General features: G+C 36.0%; 1 pseudogene across 1 annotated transcript; it reads left to right on the plus strand.

Moving 5' to 3' along the window:
* Nucleotides 1–3,485: 3,485 nt before the first annotated feature.
* Nucleotides 3,486–14,499, plus strand: LOC309641435 (olfactory receptor 8S1-like; annotated as a pseudogene). Its single transcript has one exon. The product of its transcript is annotated as an olfactory receptor 8S1-like (transcript).
* The last annotated feature ends 13,406 nt before the right edge of the window (nucleotides 14,500–27,905 follow it).

A 27,905-nucleotide genomic window follows, 5' to 3' on the forward strand; every position in this document is an offset into this window, starting at 1 on the left:
CCTGATCTCTCCTCCATGCTACTTTCCTCTGTCATCTATATTGTCATGAAGGCAGGAATTTTACTGGACAAAATTGTTTCTTTTCATATGTTCCTTTTCTCACCCCCTCCTTCTCTCTCATTCATTCTTTTTTTTCCCACACTAATTGAGAGCATATTAAATGACAGGACATACTAGACACTGGGGATACAGAATCTGTTAGGGGTTTTGCTCTCAAGACTTACACTTTAGAGGAGGATACTCCCTCCTGTTTCCTAGAATCATGCAACAGAAAGGACTCTTCAGACAGATCCATTGATCATTCCTGCATTCACTCCTTAATCAACAAATAGTTATTGAGGATTTATTATTTGCTATGTTCTATTTAGGTGTTACTTGTTAAGAACAAAGACAGCAGGAGACACACTTATTTTATTTCATTTCTTTCTAAGTTACTCTGGAGCTGTAGATTTTGCCAGAGATTTTTTGGTATGGGAACAAAGGAGGAATTGGGTCTCAGTACTAAGAAGGGACTCTCCCAGAATTAAGTGGGATATTTACTAGTGGTCAGATAGGTTGATTTACACTTTGTGCATAGACAAAAGTAAAAGAGTGCAGGAGAGGCAAAAGGGGAGGGGTAGAAAGGACAAGAAATGAGAGGAAAAAGCAATAGCTGTGGAAATGGCTGGTGAAGCTGTGAAGATTTTCTTCACTTTTTTTCCCCAGTTTTATAGAGAGATAATTGACATACATTTCTGTACAATTTCAAAGTATATAGCATGATGGTTTGATGGTTCTATATATATATATGAGTACTGCAATAGGTTCAGTTAGTATCCATTATCTCAAAATTCCTAATTAGGAAAATCCTGAAAGTTCCCTCTGATGGAGAAAATTTTCACACATTGAGGTATAGGGAAGTAATTTTGGCTTATACATTGTTCAGCCTGAACTTTGTGTGAACTAGAACAGCGTGTTAAACACACACAGCACATCTGCTTTAACCATTAAGGTAAAGAATGTCTGCTTTGAAGATAAGGATAAAAAGCTCCTTTCTTATGACATCCACATTAACACTCCCTCGAAGATAAGGTTCTCTTCCCAGACACCAGGGTCCTGCTGTCTCACTCTATATATACTAAACCTGTCTTTTTTGGAAACTTGAAGACATATACCCCTGTCATGTTTGATGTATGTTCTTTGTTCTGATAAGGTATGTGTCTATGCTAAAAACCATGCTTCAACGGAGCAGTTTCTCAGAGTTATCTGAGAGGCTGTCTCTTGGGCTACAGTCCTCAGTTTGGCTCAAATCTTTTCTATTCCTAAAAAAAAAAAAAAATCCATCATCTCATAAAGATACAATATAAAGAAAAGAAAGAAGAAAAAGGAAAAAAGAAAGAACTTTTCTCCTGGTGATGAGAACTCTAAGGATTTACTCCCTTAACAGATTTCCTATGTATCATACAGAAGTGTTAACTATAGTCATCATGTTGTACATCACCTTCCTAGTACTTACACTGGAAATTTGTACCTTTTGGTCACCTTCCTCCAATCCCCCTTCCTCCCACCCTCCATCCCTGATCTCTCACATGTCTGATCTCTTTTTCTATTAGTTTGGTTTTTCCCTAGATTCCGCATATAAGTAAGATCATATTGTATTTGTCTTTCTTTGTCTGACTTGTTTCACTCAGCACAATACCTTCAAGGTCCATTCATGTTGTCAAAAATGGTAGAATTTCCTCATTTTTATGGCTGAATAATATTCCATTGCTTTATCCATAACTTCTTTATCCATTTATCTATTGATGTATGCTTAGCTTCTTTCCATGTCTTGACTACTGTAAATAATGCTGCTATGAACATGGGGGTGCAGATTATCTTTTTGAGTTAGTGTTTTCATTTCCTTTGGATATATTCCCAGGAGTTGAATTGCTGGATCCTATGGTGGTTCTATTTTTAGTTTTTTAAAGATCCTCCATACTGTTTTGGAGAGGATTTTCTTGTGTAGTGACTGGGTTCCCTGTGGATGGGTGCCATCAGTTCTGTGGAGGTTTGCCCGTCTCGTTTGACTGGGGGAGGGCATTGGAGTCAGAGGAACTAAGGCTTCTGTCTTGGACAAGAATTCACGCTAAGATAGCTTAGTGGTGATAGCTCTTTCTGTCTCCTCTTCCTTCCCATAACTTTTCCTCCTATTATGAGGAGTTAGTAGAGCCTGACTTAGAAGGTAAGCCTGGGATTCCTGCCCAGCAACCTCCCCAGAGCTGCCTTCCCCTCCTGGTTCTTCAGAACTGTAGATAAGGTGCTTTAGCAGTGGGGTCACCACACTGTACTGCACTGACACCACTTGCTCCAGGGCTGAGTCGGAAGCTGGAGTCATGTACCTTGAAAGGAATTGCACAAAGGAGTAAACTGAGCTCAGGACAGTGGCCACAATGCTGTTGGAAGCCACAGTCCATCCCATCCCGGACTCTGCAAAAAGTGTCCTCAGAGCTAAATCAACCACTAATGGTAGAAACATCTAGAAATGACTGAATTATCAGTGAGAAGTCAGTCATTTCTGCCTTCAAACGCCTCCATACATGAGTGATCTTACACAAAACATTATAGGAGTTGCCCCGAGGAAAAAGGAGGTTCTGCAGTATATCAAGTGCTACAGGTCAGAACTGAAAACAATTTCATACATTTCTGTAGCACTTCATACTTTTTAAAGTGTCTTTCCTTAATAGTTATGATGATAATATGAGGATTTTTTCCTCTTCTTTTCCCTATATATACAACTATATGTTCCCACCTTGTGGTGATTGTTCCTTATAAAACTGTATGCTAGTCCAATAATGCTGTCATTTTCCCTAACATTTATGGCTCTGGGAATTACCCCAGAATCACAGCACATTATTTTTATAATGCTTAGTGGAATAAACATTTGTCCTTTTAGATGCATTTTTCTTTGCCTTAGAAAAGAAACCAAACTTTGTAAATAAAGTGAAAGATAAAAATGTGTTTAGCACAAGATGTGAATCCAAAATAATAAGATTAAATTTTTGGATGCATCTTGTTAAGTGTCACTGGGAGTATTTCCCAAAGAAGCATTAAATTTTGCTGTTGTTGTTGTTGCAATTGTGCTATTATCATTGGAACATTCTTTGTGGGTTCTGGTGTGCTTGGTTAAAAAGATATTCATTTCACTGTCATTTTTTATCTTTTAATTTATCCCTCCTAACATTTCTGTGAAGTAGGTGGGAGAAATCTTATCATCCCCTTATGGCAAATGAGGAAACTGAGACAAAGAGAGCTGAAGAGATTTGTCCACAGGCTCAGGTGAGCTCTCCTGGACAATTCCTTATCCTTTCCCACCCCTGACTTCACTTCAAGTAACAAGCAGGCCTGGAAAAAGTCCTGAACCAGGCAGGGATCGGAAGTGGCCCAGGCTAAGGTGGATGGTGGAGAGACTCAGGGCAGGGGCTGTCAGAGTGCACATGAAAAGCTCCTCAAGATCACATCTTGGGTCACAAATCAAGCTACGGTAAATTTAAGAATATTGAAATCATATCAAGCTTCTCTTGGACCACACCAGTCTAGACAAGTGGACTTGAGTTTTCCAATTTTCTTGGAAGCTTATTTGTTTGCTTTCTTAATAAATATTAAGGATTATTTTTATTCTAGAGCTAATGTTATTAAAAATCTTAAAATTAATTTTAATAAATAAATGGTAATTTGTTTTGTATCAGGATGATGATAACTTAAGCAAATGATTCCTCACATCACATCTCAATCTGTGAGCACTCAAAATTTAACAGAGCAACTATGTAGGCTGAATCTACACAGATGCATCATACAAAGGGAGTCAAATTGTTTAGAAAAAATGAGTTCACTGATTTTTTTTTCTTCTCTTTACTAATTTGATAATAACTTAGAGAGTCAGCAACTCACTTACAGGTAAATTCCCATTGCCTCGTAAGGACCAGTCAAATATTCTTGGCCCAGTCTGTCTCCAATCAACTCTCTCTAGTGAGTCATGTGTGGTGCTTCATGGTCATTACATCCATCTAATAGTTCCAAAGCCACATCTAGGCAAGCTTTATGAATTTTGACTTGCTGACATTCTTGAATACAGTTGCTAAAGTTCTTAAGTACAAGATTGGCTTCAAATTGTGACTACTGGGAATAGCAGAGCTGTCATTCCCCTAAACTGCTAAGCCAGGGAGTTAATGTTCAGGCTGTCTAAACACAGCCATTCTAGAATTAACTAGACCAGATAACCACATGAGTGGCTGAGACATGCTATAAAGAAACATGTGGAAATCCAAGTGAAGAGATGCCTGGAAGAAGGCATTTGAGATCATTTGAAAGAAGCAACTGTCCTGTGGCTATTTCATGTTGTTAGTGCTGACTCTAGTAATATATTTAATTATCAATAGTATTTCACAAACTTAACCATGTTTCAGGACGCAGAAAACTACCTTCTCCCATTCATTTTCTTAGAAGCTAGCTTTATTTATTTATTTTTAAGATGCTACCAGAAAACTACTAGAGCTAATCAATGAATTTGGTAAAGTAGCAGGATACAAAATTAATGCACAGAAATTTCTTGCATTACTATATGCTAATGATGAAAAATCTGAAAGAGAAATTAAGGAAACACTCCCATTTACCATTGCAACAAAAAGAATAAAATACCTAGGAATAAACCTACCTACGGAGACAAAAGACCTGTATGCAGAAAACTATAAGACACTGATGAAAGAAATTAAAGACGATACAAACAGATGGAGAGATATACCATGTTCTGGGATTGGAAGAATCAACACTGTGAAAATGACTATACTACCCAAAGCAATCTACAGATTCAATGCAATCCCTATCAAACTACCACTGGCATTTTTCACAGAACTAGAACAAAAAATTTTATAATTTGTATGGAAACACAAAAGACCCCAAATAACCAAAGCAATCTTGAGACAGAAAAACAGAGCTGGAGGAATCAGGCTCTCTGACTTCAGACTATACTACAAAGCTACAGTAATCAAGACAGTATAGTACTGGCACATAAACAGAAATATAGATCAATGGAACAGGATAGAAAGCCCAGAGATAAACCCACGCACATATGGTCACCTTCTCTTTGATAGAATCTAGCTTTAAATCACACTCCTGCACCTTCTTGGTCATCAGGTTGCCTTGTTGGACAGAATTTACAGGTAATCAGAATTTGGGTTATGAGAAGGGCTTTGAAGCCAGGATCATGGATGAAGAATTAGTAAGTAAGGGCTCACCCCTACTAGGTAATTAAATCTGGGACAGATCTTGCATTATCAGGTACCAAGCAACTCACGATTAGGCAAAACCAGGAATCAAGCTGGGACACCACGATGAATCCTGAGAGTTACCTAAAGCATAGGCCCTACACTATCAGACCAGAGTTAGAAACTGGGTAACCATGTTTAACTAGACTCCCTGATGTTATAAACTCGTTGTAGAGTCTTAGAAAAAAAGTAGAATCTAAGGACAGGAATATAATCTAGTCATGAAAAGGGACTGGACCTGAACACAGAAAGTGTATAAGGATCAAGATCAGAGAAGTACACACCTGAGGTACATACAAGACTGAATGTTTTAAGCAGCCTTTCTAGACTGGAGAATGAAAGGTCAGATCTGCTTCCTTTGGGACAGAGTAAATAGCAACTGGTGATTTCAATGGAAGATAGGGGCCCCATCAAGCACCAGCTGTCGCAGGACTGAGAGGGTGAGTTCCTGATCTTCTCTTACATTGTCTCTGTTCTACCCAGTCTCAGGGAATTGTCCAGAGTCTTGTTCTAGAGAGGGTCTTCTCTCTTGGCTGCTCCTCTGAGCACTGGCATAATTTCCATTCATGTCCTTTGCTTCCTTCTTTGTCCGGAGTTTTCTGCCCAACTGAGCTATGCATCCATCCCAGAAAGTGATGTAAGGGCAAGTGCCATAGATACACAGAGAGTCCCTAATACTTCCTGTCTCATTTACAGCCTCTCTTCCTTTCAAGAACGATCACCTGCCTTCCCCTTCTGAGTGAAATTGCCCACAGTGATTGTAAAACGGTTTAACTTTGGAAGGGAACAACTCAAGAGTGATTTCAAAATGCCAGTCTTCAGCTACCTTGGTGATCTCTACATGATTTTCTTATACCTCCTTTACAAAACAAGTACAGTAATTGTCACAGCAAAAACTTGAATTCCTGCTAGTGCATCACCCTGCAAGAGGATTTATTAATTACCTGACTTCTGCCTACAATTGTAGCCTACAGTAATAATAATGATGAAAATAATCATCATAATAATGAGTTTTATGTAGGCATTTTTCTAAATACTTTATATGTTATATATTTTATTCTTACAAAAACCCTATGAGATGGGTACAATTATTATCACATTTTACAAGCAAGAAAACTGAGATACAGAACAATTAAGTCATTTGTACAAGGTCTCACAAGTAATTAGTGGTGGAGCTGAGATTTGAACCTAGACTGATTCTTACCTGTAAGTGACTATGCTGTGCTGCTCATTCATAATATAGGGTCCAGCTGAAAAGAGCTATCCCATTTCCTATCTTTACCTTTGATTGCACTGTTCTCTCAATCTGCATGTCTCTCTAGAGAAACTTTACTCTTTCTTTAAATCTTTTCTCAAAGACCTCAACATTAATTCATTAGTAGCTCTTCCAAAAATCAACTCTAGACTTCCCATTGCACTAATCATAATAGTTTCTAATTACCTGCATTCATATTTGTGTCTCACTGAAGTGCAACCTTTAAAATGAGTGAGACCATGCTTAGGTCTTCATTATATTTAAAGTGACTGACATAAAATATGGCCTACTGTAGAAGATAAACATTTATTTGCCGATTAATGGTATAATAAAAGAGAATCAATGCAATGTGAAAACTATTTGGAGGATAAAGGAAACTTCACTGCGATGATTTTTTATATAACTTTTAGGAAACGGCCTTTGTGAATGGCTTCGGGGAACCACAGCACCATCACTAAATTCTTTCTCCTTGGGCTGTCTCCTGACCTCCACATCCAGGCTGTGCTCTTTGTGTTGTTCCTGGAGATTTACTTCCTGACCATAATGGGGAACTTTATGATGGTGCTGGTGATCAGGGCTGATTCTCACCTCCACACGCCCATGTAGTTCTTCCTGAGTCATCTCTTTTTCCTGGATCTTTGTTTATCCTCAGTCATTGTGCCCAAGATGCAGAAGGACCTCCTGTCTGAGACAAAAACCATCTCATAAAGGGCTGCCTGGTTCAAGGCTTCTTTGCATTTATCACTGTAGGGACTGAAGCCTGTCTGCTCTCAGTGATGGTCTATGACCGCTATGCCACCATCTGCCACTCTCTATTCTATGGACAGATGATGAAGAAACAGCTGTGTGTGCAGCTTGTGTGGGGCTCATGGGGTTTGGGTGCTTTAAGCACATTTATTAACACCCTTCTAGCTGCCAACTTGCACTTCTTTGAGAATCATACCATTAGCTGCTATAGCTGTGAGGTGCCCTCTCTCTTGTCTCTGTCCTGCTCTGATGTCTCCACCAACCTCATAGTCCTGCTTTGCTCCAGCCTGATGCATGGGTTTGGGACCCTCCTCCCAACAGTCTCCTCCTATGCTCGTATAGTCTCCACCATCCTGAGCATCAGCTCCACCGCAGGCAGAAGCAAGGTCTTCTCCACCTGCTCCACCCACCTCACTGCAGTGAGTTTCTTCTTTGGCTCAGGGTTTCTCTGCTACCTCATGCCAACTTCAGGATCCCCTCTGGAGTTGATCTTTTCTGTGCAGTATGGTGTGGTCACTCCCATGCTGATCCTCTTGTCTACAGCCTGAAGAACAAGGAGGTGAAGGCAGCTGTGAGAAGAACACTGGGAAAGTACTTGTCATGTTCCAGATAAAAAAATAAAGCCAGAGGAAAATGAAGAATCAGGATAATATGATATTGTGAGAGTTCACATTAAGAAAAACCTCCTGGCTCTACACAACGTCAGATACTACAAGGTAAATTAACCGTGCAAAGAAGTGAGCACAGAGATATTAGAGAGGTGTTAGCTTAGGCCAAACAGAGGGAAAACAATGGGTTAAACAACTAACTTAATCCAGAAAATGTGGTCTTGAAAGTATTGATTCATCATTCTCAGTACTCCCCAAATAATCACTTAGTTCTGCTTAATAGGTAAAATACTTGTTTTGAATCATTACTTTTAATTGAATTTAGGGAAAGGCACTGAAAGCTGTAATTTCACTATTAAGAGAGTATTCAGATATTGGGTAAAAGGAGTCATAGATTTTTGGATCAGGATATAGGAGAAAAATGAACATCAACTGGAGTGGGCCCTTGGAGACAGGCAAAAAGAAGGAGGTAAAGGTTCTGAAGACAATGAGTTCCCATATTAGGACAGAGGACAGGCTCACATAAAACCTTCCAAGGACCCTGCTATTTCTTGCCAGCATTGGCTCATGCAAAATTCCACATCTCCAGCTGCACAGGAGTCCTGATCATTCTCCTTTCCAGACTCTACCTGGGCACACATCCCTAAAGAGGAGGACTCTCTTAGGAAGATGCAACAAGGAAAACAGACCCACTGGTACAATGTAGAACTGCTGGTGACCTAAGCTGTGGTTTGTTTCAAGATGGTCCCTGAACCAGCACCTGCCTGTCCTGCAGGTGAAAGTCAGTTTTTCTCATCAGAACTCCGCAATAAAGCTCAGAAATGAGACCAGGATAGGATAGGAGGGGTCAACAATCACTTTTTTTAACATGGGAAAACAGTGTGGGTTCTGGGCAGAATTTAAAAACTGAACAGTGTAGATGATCTCTACCTACCCTTTGTGCCCCCAGTTCCTTTTCGTCCAGTTCTGTTCTCTACTCTCTGCAGAACTTTCCCAGCATCTCACTAGCTGCTTACTTTATCAATAACAAGTTACTCAAAAGGAAACATTAAATGTCCTCTTTTCTAATAACAAATTTCTAACACAATACATTCTTTAAGTCATAATGCAAATTTTGTATAGATACATTTCATTGTCTCTAATATCATTTTATGTATTTCTCCTTTGCAAAAATAATTTCAAAAATTATTAACCAGTTGCATTTTCTCCTACAGACTATATTCTAAAAAGTGCTTATCAGCAAGTAGACAGTGTTACACGACATATTAAATATGTTTTTAGAAACTTCGTTACCTTTAAGCTGTTTTATTCACATATGATTATATTTTTTGGTCTAGGAGCTTGTCAATCATAGCACCTACCACATATTCCTTTCTGTATAGTGATAAATTACTCTACTGCCAGTGGAATCAGAATGTATAGATTAAATTATTTGAAGTTGCATTTCATTTAATTTTCACTGTATTTAAAACATAATAATTTGATCCTCTAATACTAGCATGCTTAATTTTCCAATGAAAAATATATTTTTTCAAAAGTCTACAAGGAGAGGAAAGAGTTTTCATTCTACTCTACTTTCAGTCATCTCTGACCTAGGTCGGGGAGGAACATATGAGGAAGAATTGTGTGGCCAAGTAAAACTGCACTTTCCCACAGAATTAAGACATTGTAGCCTCCCTCATTCTTCTCTTCTCTCCCAAGATTTTTTACATAGATTGGGAAATGGGTGTGATGTGGTAGTTGATGATGGCAAATCTGTACTGACATCTCATAAGTAAGTCCAGGAAAAAAGAGTCTGGCCCCAACTGTTGTCAACATTCTTTAAAATATATGCCACTCTCTCTGTGAATTCTATTATCAATTTTAGCATGGCAGGAAAAGTTCAAATCAACATCTTTTATAATATTTTGCATTTTTATGCCCAGTAACAATCATACAATATGCTCAATAGTGTATCCAGATTTATCTACTGAATATTATTATATCATAAGAATTTTTCCATGTTAATGCTAGTGAATTGCTAACTTTTGTTTTAGTCAATGAATCGCCGCTTATGACCCAGGCTCTTTTGAAGCTGCTGCCTCTGCACTGGGACTTGGAGCAAGTGAGTTTGTGTGTGAGCCCTTCAATAGTGGAGTCTCCATTTCCCACAGCCCTCTGGCTCTTGAGCTCTGCTGGTTTTCAAAGCCAGACACTATGGGGGCACATTTTCCTAGTGCAAGTCCCCCAGGCTGGGGAGCCTGACATGAGGCTTGAACCCCTCACTCCTCAGGAGGGACACTCCTCACCACAGTGGTGATATCCCTCCTGCTTGTGGGTCACTGCACTGGGGATGTAGGTTGTGACTAGACTGCATCTCTGCCCCTCTTACCCATCTTGATGTGACCTTTCCTTTATATCCTTAGTTGTAGAAAGCCTGTTCTGCTAGTCTTCAGGTTGTTCTCAGAGATAGTTCTCGGGTTGTTCTATATGTAGTTGCAGTTTTGATATGTCCATGGGAGAAAGTGAGCTCAGGATCTTTCTACTCTGGCTTCTTAATCCAATCCCTCAAGTAACCCTATACCACATCTTCTTTATCCATTCAACCATTGATGGACATTTAGGTTGTTTCCATACCTTGGTTATTGTAAATAGTGCTGCAATGAACATAGGGGTGCAAGTATCTTTTCAAAGTAGTGTTTTCATTTTCTTTGGATAGATACTCAGAAGTGGAATTGCTGGATCATATGGTAGTTCTAGTATTAATTTTTGAGGAATCTCCATACTGTTTTCCATAGCGGTTACACCAATTCACATTCCACCAACAATGCATGAGAGTTCCACATGATTTCACTTATAAGTGTAATCTAAAAAACAAAACAAGACAAACAAAACAAAACAAATGTCAGACTCATAGATACAGAAAACAAATTGGTGGTTGCCAGAGGAGAGGGGGATTGAGAGGCATGAAATGGGTGAAGGGAATCAAGAGGCACAAACTTCAGTTATAAAACAAATGTCATGGATATGTAATGTACAGCATGGGAAACACAGTCTACTAACTTTGTATGGAGACAGATGGCAACTAGACTTATTGTAGTGATCATTTCGCAATGTATACCAATGTAAAATCACTATGTAGTACACATGAAACTAATATAATATGGTGTAATCAATTATAGTTAAATAAAAATAAATAAGAATAAATAATTTTTAAGTGTGTAAATGACTGATTATGGTGTGTGTATAGCATTGTCTCATAGTGATTTAAATTGCATTTCCTTAATAATGTTGAGCATATACTAATTTGCTTACTGGCTATTTTGAAATCCTCTTTTGTGAAAGGACAGTTTAACTCTTTTGCCTAATTATAAATTGGCTATTTGACATTTTATTATTTATTTGAAGGAGATCTTTTTATATCCTACATATATCTTCTTACCACCTATATGAACTATATTTATCTTCTCTCAGTTGTTGGTTTATTTTCACTTTCCTAATGTTGTCATTCTCTTAATAGAAATTCTTAATTTTAATTTTAGTGAATCCCAATTAGTTAATCTTTTATTTTAGGAAATAACTGGCAAGGAAGGTACAATAAATATCATTCATCATATATTATTATACCAAAGCTATCATAACACTTTGAATCATGTTCTCGATACTTAGACACACTCACACACATATATGTGTGTGTGTATATATATATATAAAATTAAAGATGTATTTATATAATTTTTATATGGGGCAAATAATCATATTAAACTTTCATAGAATCCTTTTATATACACATACATGCATGTATAAATTCTAAGATATATGAATAAATTAATATTATAATCAGAAAAATAAATTAAAAATAAAATACTTTACAATGCCATGTAGTTAAAAAAGAAAGAAAATATTTAGAAAAGTGGACTTGATTATTCCAAACATCCAGCCGTTCATTACATTACCATTGCTTACTTATTTAATTGATAAGTGACAGTGGGGAAAAAATATTATGCCAGAACAGTCTAGTTTGACTGAAACTTATAGTTCGTTGTAATAGATAAGTAGATATTTTCATCTATAAAACAGTTTTTTCCTACGTAAGACTATAATAAACTTATTAAACAAATGCTTTCCTAAATACATCCAAATCTTGGAGCACACAAATTGTAACAGGGCACTGTGTGGGAATCTAATTGGATCCATCAAAGCAAGTAGATTTGAATAGACAGTTTAGGTAAATACTGTGCTTAACTTATTTTTTTCTTTTCACTTTGATCAACAAATCACTTTTATACACCAAATTTAACTGGAGGCGATTTTGCCTGAGAAATTCCTCAGAGAAGACACAACCCTTAGAGTGCAAATTGAAAACTTTTCTTTTCCTGCTTAGGGTGCCAGGCAAATACCCCTTTGGCCACTCTGCCTACTTTCATCTCCCACTAGATTCAGAAGAGCTTAGAATGAAAGATTACAAGTCATTGCATCACCCAGATATTCCAAAGATCACACAGAAGAGATCCCCAGTTGTCCTAAAAAAGTCAATGTTGCTAAAGTTCTTGACAACTAAATCCAACTTCAGGTTGTAACTATATAATATAAAAACCAATGCCCTTGATATCAACTGGCCTGCCAAGAGCATGAAATCAAACCAACAGCTGGCTAAACACAGCTACTCTGCAGACTGGTTAAATCGAAACAATACTATGTGTGGCTAAGATGTGACATTAGAAACAGGGAAAACGAAAGCATATTTGAGACTTCTTGAAAAAGGAACTGTTCTATGGCTATTTAACTTTATTAGTGTGGAATTGAGTAAAACATTTCATCATCAGTAGGATTTTATAAATTCTACCATGATATAAGACTTAGAAACCACATTCTCTAGCTCATCTTTCTTCCTAGTAGATGAATCTAAATAAAAATCCCAGAGCCAAGTTGGAGAGCAGATTTTCTTAATGGCAAGAAATACAGGTAATGCGTGTTTGAGGTATGGGAAGGATTTTGAGTCTGGGATTATGGCTAAAAGGTTACTAACTAAGGAATCAGAACTTCCCCTTGGTTGAACTTTGGACTTGCTGGGAATGAACTGGACCAGGAAACTGACTGAACCACCAAGATAAGTTCTATGGGTGACCAAGGTCAGATTCTAGGGTGTAAAGCCAAAGCTGGAAATCATGGATAAACATTCAGTATTCTAGGAAATACAGCATTGTTGTAATCCAGACCTGAAGACTTACGAGAAACAGAGATGAGAGACATGAACAGAATCTGGCCATGAAGGAGAAATTTGGAATATGGAGACTGAGGACAGTGTCTCAGGATAAAAGTCAAAAAGTTCATCTAAATATCTGTACAAAAGAGGAATAGAAAGGACTGAATGTTCTGTTCCTATTTTAAACAAGTCTCTGAATTTGATCAGAGAAAAAATAGTGGGTGGAGATTTCTTCCTGGGGAACAGAGAGTAGCTGCAGTGGGTGTCTCCAACAGAAGGTAAGAGCTCTGAGTCAAACTCTCACTGTCCTAAAGGATAAATTCCCAAACTTGCTTACTATGCTGTCTAGGAACGAGGTCCAGAAAGTATAGTACTGGGCAGAGTCCTCTATTCTAGCTGCTGCTACAGCCAGGATGCCCATTCATTTATTCCCTGGCATGAAACACTTTCAAGCATTCCTCTTGCTTACTTTTCTAGAGATCCAGCCTATTCTAGGATATACATACATCCTAGTAATGCTTTTCTAGGTTGGCCCAAGGGTCTACACTGAGTCTCAACCACCTTCTCTCCCGTTTGACATCTCTACAGTTTGGCAGCTACACCTATGAGTGGCAATTACTGCCCTCCTTTCTGTGAAGGCACCCACAGTTATTATAAAGTGAAGACAGGCTTCACTCCAAAATAATTATAAACCTCCAATTTACCTTACAGTTAGGGTCATGAGCAGAGGAGGGCAGCTACCGTTAGTGATTTCAGTGTGATTTTCTTACACCTCTCTTCATAAAGGCACATAAAGTAATAAGAAAACAGCAGCATTAGCAGCAATAAATTTGATCTTTGATAGTGCTTCACTACATATAAGAATTTATTTGACTTTTGCCTAGACACTAGACTCAATCTCAAGAAATAATAATAATGAATTTTTTCCATGAAAGTTGCACTTTATTTTAACTTACAAATAATGCATGCATATGATTAAAAATAAAAGATGCAGAATTATATAAAATAAAAAAGTAGTCACCAAATGTTTTTAAAACAAGCTTGGTGTGTGTGTATGGATGGAGTGGGTGGGAGATATATATATATATATATATATATATATAACTATATTGTCAAGCAAGTCTTAACTCAAAACTTAATTTTTTTCCAATCTCTGTTTTCCCCCTTGCTTTATCCAATATTCCTTTTCCATCCCTTAATGATCCCTCGGAATTATTTCACAACTTCCCAGTTACTTTCAATTATTAAAAGTCTGTGCACACAAATATTTTAATCTCAGACTCAACGCACATTGTATCTGTTCCCTTTTCCCCAGCATAGGCTTGACCTGTGCTTTGGGGAAGGTGCAGTGCACCAGAGGGTTTTCCCCTCTTCTGCTCCTCATCCCACTCAAAGCACTCGAAATAGAGACAAGTGGCCTTGTCTGTCTCTCGGACATCTTTTTCTTCTCCCACTTCTAAGCTGTAGATTCTCCACTGTTGGGAAAGAAAAAGAGATTAGGGTAAGAATGTTTACTCTACTGGGTGTGAATTTATCCTGTGTCTGTGAGGTATACCTGTTCAAACTCAGATACCAGGTTATTATTTTTTATTATTTTTCCTCTACCATGAGGAAAATGTTCTATACATGCACTGTCCAATAAAGTAGCCACTAGACACATGTGGTTATTGAACCCTTGAAATATGGCCAGTGAGACTGAGGAACCGGATTTTTTGTTTTACTTAATTTTAGTTAATGAAAAATCAAATTCAAATAGTCGTGTGATTAGCAGCTACCACACTGGACAGCTCAGGTCCAGACGATTGTTTCTCTAAAGAAAAATCTATGCAAAAAGTAACGTTCTCATTCATTTCTCTGACTATAAAAGCTAAATATATAATCTAAGAATGTTTTTATGACTAATTACATTTATGCTTTTTAAAAAATTTATTTATTTATTTATTTTTGGGTGTGTTGGGTCTTCGTTTCTGTGCGAGGACTTTCTCCAGTTCCGGCGAGCGGGGGCCACTCTTCATCGCGGTGCGCGGGCCTCTCACTGTCGCGGCCTCTCCCATTGCGGAGCACAGGCTCCAGACGCGCTGGCTCAGTAGTCGTGGCTCACGGGCCTAGCCGCTCTGCGGCATGTGAGATCTTCCCAGACCAGGGTTCGAACCCGTGTCCCCTGCATTGGTAGGCAGATTCTTAACCACTGCGCCACCAGGGAAGCCCCTACATTTATGTTTGCATATTTTTATACGTGCATGGTGTCTGCATTTGTTGCAGAACATGGACAAAATGTTAATGGTAGTTATCTCCTGATGGACAGTATTATATATTATTTTCATTATCTATTCCTTTTAAGGGGATTCTCTGTGTTTCTATATTGAGCAACTATTAAAATAGGAAAATAAAATGTGTCAGAACAAGAGTAACACAAGTTCAAGTAAAAGAAAAACTTAAGAAAATATAAAGCCCTCTCTATTTGCCACAGAGACAAATACTATGGTATTAAGGTATTTTTCCTTTAATTCTATCTATCTATCTACCTATCTATCTATCCATCCATCTATCATCCATCTACCCATTTCTCTATCTACCATCTATTTTCCCCTCAAAATTGATACACCCTTGCTACTCAATTCAAACTATGGTCTATGGGCCAGCATTAATTACATCATCTGGGAATTTGTTAGAAAATCAGACACTTAGGCCCCATGCTTGCTTTATCAAATTATGATCTACATTCACCACATCTTCATTTGTGCATAAAAGTTTGGTATACAGTGGATTAAATCCAAATATAATTTAGCATCATTTTTATGTAGCATTTTAACATGTAAATTTTCCTTACATTAGATACTTTTCTAAATGTGATTTCAAAATATGGATTATAGTATTAAATAGCATGGGTTTACCTTAATCAAACTATGCATTCCCTAATAGATCAATTAAAGAGTTTACAATTTTCATCACTATCATGAAAAATTCTATGATAATCTTGTGGCTAAACTTTGATGCAATATGTGGTTAATTATTTGAACCTACAAATGCAGGGGAAAAGGATATGAGCTTTGTGATACATATAACCACACAATATCTAGAAATGTTGAACCAGTTTACACTTTGGCCTAAAGCACGTAATTATGCTTTTCTCTTTAGATTTTCACCAACACTGAATAATATTAGTACACTTAATTTTGACATCTATTGACCAAAAATTATATTTCACTTTCTATTCACTAGAGTGAATACGTTTTGAATATTTACCATACAATTCTATTTCTCTTATTCTGAAGGGCATATTTTGTATTTTGCAAACATTTGATTGATATGTCTGTTTCTGAATGGTTTGTAAAATTTTCTGCAATGTTTTCAATCAAAAGCCAGAAAGAGCCAAATGCAAAAGGGTAACTGAGCTGGAGAAGAACAAAATATCAACTAAGAGTATGACAAAAGAAATAGAAATAGAAATAAACAGAATTTGAATAAATAAAGTTAAATAAAACAAATTTACTGAAATAGACCACATTTTAAAGCTTTGAAATAAAATATTTTTTTCTGGCAAAAGGATATTGAACTAGAAATCAATGTCAGAAAGATAAATAGAAAAGCCTTCAATACATTTCTCAATGTACATGGGTTAAAAGAGACATTGCAAAGGAAATAAGAAAATACTTTGATTTAAAAGAAAATGAAAATAATATAACAAAACCTGTGAGTTGGCAATGCTAAGAGGGACACAAAATCATTAAATTCATCTATTAGAGAAGGAGAAAGATTGAAATTCAGTTTTCCAAGCTTGCACCTAAAGAATATTGGGAAAAAAACTATAAATTATATACCAAAAAAGTGGAAAGAGGAAAATAATCAAGAACAGTAAACACAAAGTATAAAGCAGATGTACAACAGAAAATAAGCAAAGCCAGATTTGATTTTTAAAAAAAATTAGTATAAATGATAAACTCCTCACAGTGCTGACAAGGAAGGAAGGAAGGAAGAAAGAAAAAAAGAAAGAAAGAAACAGAAATTAGTGATATCTGAAGTGAAAGGAAGACATTACTACAAATTCTACAGACATCAAAAAGATATTGACAAGATATTATACACAAATTTACCAAATACTTTTGAAAACATATTAAACAGACAGATTCCTTGAGAAACTCAATCTAACAATTATAGCATAAGAAGAAATATAAGATTTGATTGCTGCCATATGTTTAATGAATTAAATATGTCATTATGAAATTTTCCATAAAGGAAACTCCAGGCCTACATGGCTTCACTGGCAAAGAAATCTTACCAATTAAACACACAAATTTATTTAGAGAATAGAGATAGTGGGAACAGTTCTCAACCTGTTTTATGAGGCCGGTAATGACCCTAAAACTAAAATCTGACAAGAACATTAAAAGAAAAGAAAATAGCAGTTTACTAAGTATCATGAACATGGGTGGAAAAATTGCAAACAAAACACAGCAAATATAGCCAAGCAATTTATTAAAAAGATAACATATTACATTCCCACCAACAGTGTAGGAGGATTCCCTTTTCTCCACACCCTCTCCAGTGTTTATTATTTGTAGACTTTATGATTGACCATTCTGATTCTTGTCAGGTGGTACCTCATAGTTTTAATTTGCATTTCTCCAAAAATTAGCAATATTGAACATCTTTTCATGTGCCTCTTGCTCATCTGTATGTCTTCTTTGGAGAAATATCTATTTAGATCTTCTTCCTTTTTTTTTTTTTTTTGATTGGGTTGTTTGATTGTTTTTTGATATTGAGTTATATGAGCTGTTTGTGTATTTTGGAAATGAATCTCTGGTCAGTTGCATCATTTGCAAATATTTTCTCCTATTCCATAGGTTGTCTTTTTGTTTTGTTTATGGTTTCCTTTGCTGTGTAAAAGCTTTTAAGTTTAATTAGGTCAAGTTTGTTTATTTTTGTTTTTATTTCCATTATTCTAAGAGATGGATTCAAAAAATTTTTGCTGCAATTTATGTCCAAGAGTGTCCTACTTATGTTTTCCTCTAGGAATTTGATAGTATCCAGTCTTACATTTATGCTTTTAATCCATTTTGAGTTTATATTTGTATATGGTGTTAGAGAATGTTCTAATTTCATTCTTTTACATATCCAGTTTTCCCAGCGCCACTTATTAAAGATTTAGACTGTGTTTTTCCTATTGTATAGTCTTACCTCCTTTGTTGTAGATTAATTGACCATAAGTGTGTGGGTTTATTTCTGGGCTTTCTATCCTGTTCCATTTATCTATATTTCTGTTTGTTTTTTTTGTGTGTGTGCCAGTACCTTACTTTTTTGATTACTGTAGCTTTGTAATATAGTCTGAAGTCAGGGAGCATGATTCCTCCAGGTCCATTCTTCTTTCTCAAGATGGTTTTGGCTATTTGGGGTCTTTTATGTTTCCATACAAATTTAGCTTTTTTGTTTTGTTTTTGTTCTGTGAAAATGCCATGGGTAATTTGATAGCAATAGCATTGAATCTGTAGATTGCCTTGGGTAGTATGGTCATTTTAACAATATTGATTCTTCCAATCCACCTTTCCATCTGTCTGTGTCATCTTCAATTTCTTTCATCATCATCTTACAAGTTTTGGAGTACAGGTCTTTTGCCTCCTTAGATAGATTTATTCCTAGATATTTCATTTTTATGGTGTGATGGTAAATGGGATTGTTTATTTTGTTGTTAGTATTAGAAATGCAACAGATTTCTGTAGATTAATTTTATATCCTGCAAATTTACCGAATTCATTGATGAACTCTAGTAGTTTTCTGGTATTGCCTTTAGCATGTTTTATGTATAGTATCACACCATCTGCAAACAGTGACAGTTTTACTTCTTCCTTTCCAATTTGGATTTCTTTTATTTGCTTTTTTTCTCTGATTGCTGTGGCTAGGACTTCTAAAACTATGTTGAATGAAAGTAGTGACAGTGAGCATCCTTGTCTTGTTCCTGATCTTAGAGGGAATGCTTTCAGTTTTTCACTGTTGAGTATGATGTTATCTGTGTGTTTGTCATATATGGCCTTTATTATGTTGAGGTATGTTCCCTCTATGCCCACTTTCTGGAGAGTTTTTATCATGAATGGATTTGAATTTTCTTAAAAGCTTTTCATGCATCTGTTGAGATGTAAGTAGTGCATCTATTGAGATATAAATTTGTGCAGCCACTTTGGAGCACAGTATGAAGTTTCCTTAAGAAATGAAATCTAGAGTTACCATATTATCTGGCAATCCCACTCCTGGGCATATATCTGGAGCAAACTCTAATTTGAAAAGATACATGCACCCCAATGTTCATAGCAGCACTATTTGCAATAGCCAAGACATGAAAGCAGCCTAAATGTCCACTGACAGATGAATGAATACAGAAGATGTGATATATATATATACAATGGAATATTACCCAACCACAAAAAATAATGAAATAATGCCATTTTCAACAACATGGATAGATCTAGAGATTATCATACTAAGTGAAGTAAATCAGACAGAGAAAGACAAATATCATGTGATATCACTTATATGTGGAATCTAAGAAAATGAAAATGAACTTATTTACAAAATAGAAATAGACTCACAGACATAGAAAACAAACTTATGGTTACCAAAGGGGAAAGACGAGGGAGGGATAAATTTGGAATTTGGGATGAACAGATACACACTACTATGCATAAAATAGATGACAAACAAGGACCTACTGTATAGCACAGGGAACTATATTCAATATTTTGTAATAATCTATAATGGAAAAGAATCTAAAAAAGAATATATATATATATATACACATATGTATAACCGAATCACTTTGCTGTACACCTGAAACATTGTAAATCAACTATACTTCAATAAAAAATAAAAATTAAAAAAAGTATATATATTTCAAAATAAAAACTTAGAAGAGTTGAAGTATGTGCATAAAAAAAGATAACACACTATAATGAAGAGTGCATTTTGGGAATGCCAAATTAATCTAACAGTAGTCAAAAATCAATCAATGGGAAATAAAAATCTAAACCACAATGAGAAAACATCTCACATCCATTAGGATAGCTGTTATAACAACAAAACAACAACAACAAAACCCAGAAAATAAGAAGTGTTAACTAGGATGTGGAGAGATTGGACTCCTATATGTTGCTGGTGGGAATCTAAAATGGTATAGATACTGTGGAAAACAGTATGATGGTTCCTCAAAAAAATTAAACACAGAATTATCATGTGGTCCAGCAATTGCACCTCTGAGTGTATACCCAAAAGAATTGAAAGCAAGAACTCAAACAAGTACTTGTACACCACTGTTCAAAGCAAGCATTATTCACAATAGCCAAAAGGTGGAAAAAACCCAAATGTCCATCAGTGGATGAATGGATAAACAAAGCATGGTATATACATACAATGGAAGATTATTCAGCCTTACAAAGGAAGGAAATTCTGATACATGCTGAAATAGAGATGAACTTTGATGACATTATGTTAAGTGAAATAAACCAGGCACAAATATTGTTTGATTTCATTTACATGAGATGCCTAAAATAATCATATTCATAGAGACAGAAAGTAGAATGGTGGTTATCATGGACTGTGGGAAGGAGAAATGAGAGTTATTGTTTAATGGGTATAGAGTTTCTGTTTGGGAAGATGAAAAAGTCCTGGAGATGGATTGTGGTGATGATTACACAGCAATGTAATGTACTTAATGCATCTGGACTGAATTGTACACTTGAAAATGGTTAAAATGGTAAATTTTGTGTCATGTATATTTTACCACAATTTTAAAATTTAAAGAGTCAACCAATGTAATTTATTAAATTAAAAACATAATACAAATATAAGATCATTTCAATAGATTTGTGAAAAGCAATTGACAGTATTCAGCAGTTAATAATGACTATAGTTCTTAACAAATTAGGAATATAAGGGTACATTCTCAATATGATAAAAGGCATCTACCAAAAAATCTATAGGTAACATTATTAAGGGGGAATTATTAAATACTTTCCCCTCTGAATTAAGGAAAATGAAATGGATGTCTACTTTCATCACTTTTAAATATTTTTACTAGAGTTCCTAGTCAGTGCAATAAAATAAGATAAAGAAACTTAATGTATAGCAACTGGAAATGAAGAAGAAAACCTGCCTGATAATATAACTGTGAAAGTAAAAAAAATCCTAAAATCTCCACCAATCCCTCTAGAACCAAGTAAATTAAGGAAAGTAGCTGATTATAAGCTCTCTATATAAAAATCTATTTTATTTGTAACTACTAGTTTTAATCAGTTGGAAAAATAAATTAAAGAATAATTCCAGTTCAATGGAATAAAAAAATCATTTTCCTAGGAATAAATTTTCCAAAAGACACAGACAACTTCTGCACATGAAACTATAAAACTTGCAGAGAGAAATTAAAGAAGACCTAAATAAACTGACAAATATACATATTCATGCATTGGAAGACTCAATAAATGTAAACTGTCATTTCTCCTCAAATTGATCTCTAGATTTAATGTAAAAGTCAAGCAGGTAATTTGTATAAAATTGACGTGCTTGTTTTAAAATTTATATAAAAATGCAAAGGACCTAAGACAGCCTAGATAATCTTAAAGAACAAGAGTGTGTGAAGCTTTGAGCATGGAGTTATATTGGTGAAGAGAGACATAGACAAACTGTAGAGAATTGAGAGTCTAGGGACAGATTGATTTGTATAAAATCATCTGACTTACAGCAAAGATTACATTGAAATTCAATGGGGTAATAACAGTCTTTTTGGCAAACCAAATATACTGTTATGTACAAAATAAACCTTGACTCCTATCTCAGATTATAAACAAAATTAATATTGCAGAGACACAAATATAAAAGTAAAACAATAAAGGCTGTAGAGAAAAAAATAAGATAATTTCTTCATGAATTTCAGATGTGCAATGATCCTTAAATAAGGAAAAAGTCTGATTAAACATAAAAGAAAACATCGATGAATTTAGCCTTATAACAATTAGGAACTGCCCACCAAAATAAACATCAAGAGAATGAATAATAATTCAGTTTTGACTGGCCCTAAAATTCAGTTTTATCTGGCAACCCTAAACTGCCCCATACTAGGTGGACAACTGGAGCATTCTATGGAAGGTTATAAAGATTTCAGAATGTTTTTTGTTTACTTGTTCATTTTTTTAAAGTAGTAATTGTGAAAAGACTCCACTTGAAGGAGGTCAAATATCAAAAGAGTAAGAAAGGCCAGTATTTGAGTCAATTTCATTAAACATGAGTTTGTAAAAGGGGCTTGAGAAAGGTATAAATTGACATTAAATACTTCCTGAAATTCTTATTCCTTTAGCATTACTTTTCACATAATAACAGTAAATCAGATAATTTTAAATATAAATGAAATATGCAAAGCATGTTAAAATGTACTTGTAATTTTTAGAAAGCTAGGAGTTCTTGTAGCAGACTTAAGCAATGGCATTAGAATCATCAAACACAGCAGCCACTGAACATTCATTAGTTGCCTATTTGACAAAGAGAGAACCACAAAGCTGGTCTCAAGACCCACTAAAGATAAGAACAAAACCAGATGATTAATCTGAGTTACTATATGCAGCCTATGTTCTACAAATGAATGCACCCTCACACCATAAGAAGAATGGATGAGAAAATAAAAAGGAATTGGAAAAGAAGTTTTCCTCATGAGACAATGAAGATTATATGAGAAAAAGAAGTTTCTATATTACAGAGCTTCTTTGTAGAATCTCAGACTTGAAATTTGGTTACCTGTGCAAGTGGACAATGAATAGTTCCCTCTAAGTGTGTGTGTGTGTGTGTGTGTGTGTGTGTGTGTAAAGCTAGAGCAAGTCATTATTTACATCAATAAGTGGAATCAATTCAAATCTGTTTCAATTTTTCTGTTTTGTGTATTTAAGAACATGGCCTCTAGATTCTGTGCTGCCTAGTTTGATTTCAAAGTTACACCATTTAATATGGATCATTGAGTTATTTTTATTAACCTCTTTCACTATCAGTTTCCTTGTCCATGTAATGTGATTGATCAAACTTACCTTATATATAATAATGTATAATGTCAATAATTAATGGGAGGGTGAATGTAAGGTATTTGAGTTCTGAGACAAATTGAGTTCAAAACATGTTTGATATTATTATTTGTTTCATATTCATGAAAGAATTTTTTAAGCTTAGGAAAAAAGAATCTTCATGAGAAAAGTTGACCATATTTGAATGCATAAAAATTAATGTGCTGTCTCTCAAAAGAAGAAGCTCATAGTATTAAAAGAGATTCTAAGAAAATCTACAAATTGGAATCAGCTATGACAGACCATATTTAATGTATTTATTGTGCTCGCAGTGGAATAGATGCTAAATTTCCTCATTTTAAATGGAACCGTCAGCAGCTGTGACTGGATCCTTTCCCCCTCAGCTTTCTAACAGGTGTTAGAAAAGATCTGATACTACTATTCTAACACACTGAACAATACATAAAAGAAATTCTGAGGTCTTCGCGGAGGGAGAGTGAGCCTTGATGCTTTTGTCCTTGTGGGGAAGTATAATATGTTTGATGGACAAACATTTTCTCTCCTTATTGTAGGTGAGAGATGGGTGACTTCCTTCCTGGATATCAAGTAAAGGAAGCAACAAGAAATTTACTTATAAACATAGGGATTCATGAAAGGAGGGGAGACTGACCTATCATTTCTCTGTTTGGAAACTTTTGATAGCTTAAATTCTATTTCTTTCAAATTGGAAAGCATTGGTTCATGGTAATGTGTATTACATGAGCTAGTAACAAACCTTTTATTTTGAATGTAGTGAAAAGTTAACTGAAAGGGAACAGCAAATGCTTTATTGTAGCCATTACAGTCTGTCATACTTGCTGTCCATAGAGCAATACCTTATTATTCAGAAATGAATATTGAGCAGCAGTTAAATTGATGTATAATTTCTTGTGCTATAATGTGTATACAAATATGAATAAAAGTAGAAAAAAACAGAGAAACAGTTTTAAAAAAATACATACTTGATGAATCGTATGTTAAGGACGGCCTACTACTGATAAGCATTTAAAATGATGATGTATACATAGAATGCCTTTGACTCAACTGGCTAAAAATCCTTCAAATTCTCCAAAAGCCAAGCAAAAAACATCCCAAAATACTATAGGGGCTCAAATGTTTCTCTCCTATAAGAAATTTTAAAATATTTTGATGATAGAATCTAAACAAGTGTATTACCATAGAAATGCAGCATTGAGATAAAGGACATTTAGGAAAATTCGGTTTCAATGAGTTGTTATTTTTCAACTGGGCACCTAAGGAAATGCAAGATTCCTGTGGGGAATAAAAATGTTGCCCAGAACACTTAGATAGGAAGAGGCATCAAGGATTGGAAAGGATCCACAAAGAAAAGGAAGAAGCCACCGACCATGTCCTATTTGCAATTCTGCCCAGAACCTAACCTGTATCTGCTCATTTTAGAAACAGGAATGCAATGCTCTGGTACTTCTGTGTTTTCCTGTCTTCTTTTTCTAGCAGTGTCTCTCTCCCTGCAGCTGTGGGCCCTACTTAAATCCAGGAAATCGTTAGGTTTGCTCTGCTACTCTAGTAGTGGAATTCTCCACAGGCCTAGTTCCCAGCTTAAGCTCCCCGTAAGAGCAAACGTCTGGGATGGCTTCAGCCCCATTATGATGACTCACTCTCTCTGCAGTTTTGACCAGAACTCATTACCCAATGGCCCTATGAACTTATGACCTTTGTCCTTCAAAGATTCAGGCAATTTTCTATTTAGGAAAACTATAGCTTTCAGTGCCTTTTTCAAACTCAACTATCAATTCTGATAGATAATTTACACCAAACTCACCTTAATATATATATAAGAACAGATAAGAAATATTGATGAACATGTTCTAAGCAAAATTTTATAGTGTCACATGAATATTTAATCAATTTTTTGCCTCTGAGTAAGACTGAACTGAATGATCCACTTTATAATCTGTCTATGTTATTTTTTCTTTAGTAATTTCTGATTAATTTTGCCAAATTTGACATTATGAGCAGTCAGAAAGTTCTTAAAATCAAGTCATGCGATGTCTTGCTACATGTGTTTCTGTTACAATTACTTGTCATCCTCTCTCTTTATTCTGCCACCAAAATTACTGTAAATACTTTCTCAATGTTTACAGTGTCCAGAGTCCAACTAATTAAGGGAAAGCCAGACACCCTCAAGGAAGACCCACAAATCACATACAGGATATTCAATAAATATTATCCTAGTTCTTCTCCCAAACTTTTCTCTAACCGTTCATCAGAGTAACTGTCTTCCGAGGAAAGCAAAACATCTAGATCTTTTGAGGACTGTTGTGTACAGGGTCTGAGCTGGACCTTGACACCTGGGACATGAAACACCACCAAGTCCTCATGTCATAATGTGAGAATATGTAGGATAGGTAATACATGTTGTACTGGCCCAAAACATCTCAAAGTGGGTCTTGTGGGTCTGCGAACCTATCCAACAGTGATATCCTGGATCCCTTAAAGAGTAATTGAGATGGATATACTTAGGAGCTGGCAGATTTCACACATTGGTTCTCTGACCTATGGTTTTAAGCTTTTATAGTAGGAATGGCCAAAGAGGAGCTCTCGAATCTTATCTCCTTCCAACTTCAGCCAAGTTATCTCATTATCTCATTCTGTTAGAATTGTAAAGATTCATGCCACCCTCAAAGACTCACAGAATGGAAGGGTGCAAATGTTTCTCCATTTTATCTAATTCATTGGCATTGTCCCTGACTTGGTGGCAGTACACTATATAGAGTTAATTAAGGGTGAGCTCCAGTCAGAGTTGTTCAACCAATTGGGTTTCTTTACTAAAATCTATCACCAGAGACTTTGGCACTTAATGTGAAGCTGTTGATCTGTCAAAAGTATTTTTAAAACCATTATCAGGGAGGAGGAACAAAAGCAATTTACGTTTATGTAGGAAGGACAGAATTTCACGTCATTCCCCTTGATCCAGGGTGTGCTAACTCTCTATCATGAGACCTTGATCACCTTGACATTCTGTAGGAAAACAAACTGGACTGCTAATTCATGATTTCATGGTAATTGGACCTGGTGAACAGTCGAGTACCAGCTTCTGTGAGCTAACTAATAAATACTAATAGATTCAATTTCTGCTTCAACTAACCAGAGAGGATTTCGTAGTTTGTACTGCACCATTAACCGCTACAGTTTGCAAAAGGATATCAGTTCTCCATATAACCCAGCTCCAAAACCGCTCCTCATTACTTCAAGAATTGCAAATGGAGTCAGGTCCCAGAATAATCTCAGGTTGTGGAGTGGGGCAATTATAAAGTGAAATACGAGAGAAGAGGAACTGCAAGATTCTGCTAATTTATATTGGCAAAAACTAGAGAGTACATGTGAAAATAGATTCTGTTGGTCTGGACTAGGGAAGGAGGGAGGTAAATTAGATCAGGCTGTGTTAATTGGTATGGTGCCTTTACTTATGATTCCTTATTAAGCAAAAAAAAAAAAAATTTTTTTTTTTTTACATTTAAAACCATATGGTTGTTGAAGACAGCTGGCTCTGGCAGGTCTGGATATAGGCACGGAGAACCTCATTTCTAAACTTTTTGATCTCATCTCTTAGATTTGTCCACGATTACCCCCAAATTGGGATCATCATACTCTCCATGCTTTTTAACACTGAAAACATATTAACTTCCCAAGGGATTCTGGTACATGATATCTGTTATATTTGCAAGGAAATCAGAAAGCAATTTTCAGGGGCCCAAGGTAAACCTTGCGGTGGTATGCTGATCTTGTGGCAGAAGGTACCAAGATCGAGTAAAAGTGTAGACAGGGAAATGAGAAGTGAGAGATATCTGGTGGTGACATCACATTGGCCCAAAGCTGTTGAAGAGAGGTGATGCACGAGTAAAGGGCTTTGCTATTACCAGCTTGTAGTCAAATGTTGGGCAAGTTCACCCTTTGCTTGGTTCCATCCCATTACATGCTAAATGGGATCCATTAGCACTGCCTGCACCCTCTTTTATAGTAATTATTAGGCAGTACCTGAGTACAAGAAAACAGTGAACCTCAGCCCTTATTAAGAATCCGTAGAATAAGGAGTGCAAGTCTCCTCTAACTCTCTCTATAATATTCCTATATGGCGTATGAAAAACATTGCACAGCTGACTGTTGACTAGTGAATTTTTAAAGTACTTCTATACATAACCTTTGCTATGCCAGACATGGGGACAGTTCAGCAGGTTAAAGGTGACTGATTTGCTTAAAGTGACTTGGTTTTTGTACCCCATTCGGGAAAGCTGGTCAAGTACAGTTCCTCTTCCTGTGAGATGGACTCCATTATGCGATCACTGTGCTTCTACAGGGTACCTGAATATCCATCATACTGTCACAACCTGAAAAGATGAGATTTGGATCTGACCACTTTCAAAAGTAAGTTGATTCATTACATTGATAATATCATGATAATTTCCTCTTTGGAAGAGGAAGCCAAAAGAATTTGGAAATTATAGTGTGAAGGAGTAGTCAAGGATGGTTGATTTAGGGCTGAAGTAAATCAGTCATATATTTGGGGATATCCTAAGTGGAGGCCTCTAGGGACATTTCATAAAGAGTAAAGAAAAAATTACTATCTGTCGTGGGTCCTACTAATAAGAAGAGGGCATAAGGTCTTGTGGAGATATAGGTTCTGGTGGACACACACCACATTGGGGTATCCTGTCATCTCTCATATAGAGTTAACTAGAAAAAAATCCTAAATTTGAATAAATAGGAACAAAGGAAATCTTT

Source organism: Balaenoptera physalus (assembly GCF_965194825.1).
Source record: "Balaenoptera physalus genome assembly, chromosome: 13".
NCBI lineage: Eukaryota > Metazoa > Chordata > Mammalia > Artiodactyla > Balaenopteridae > Balaenoptera > Balaenoptera physalus.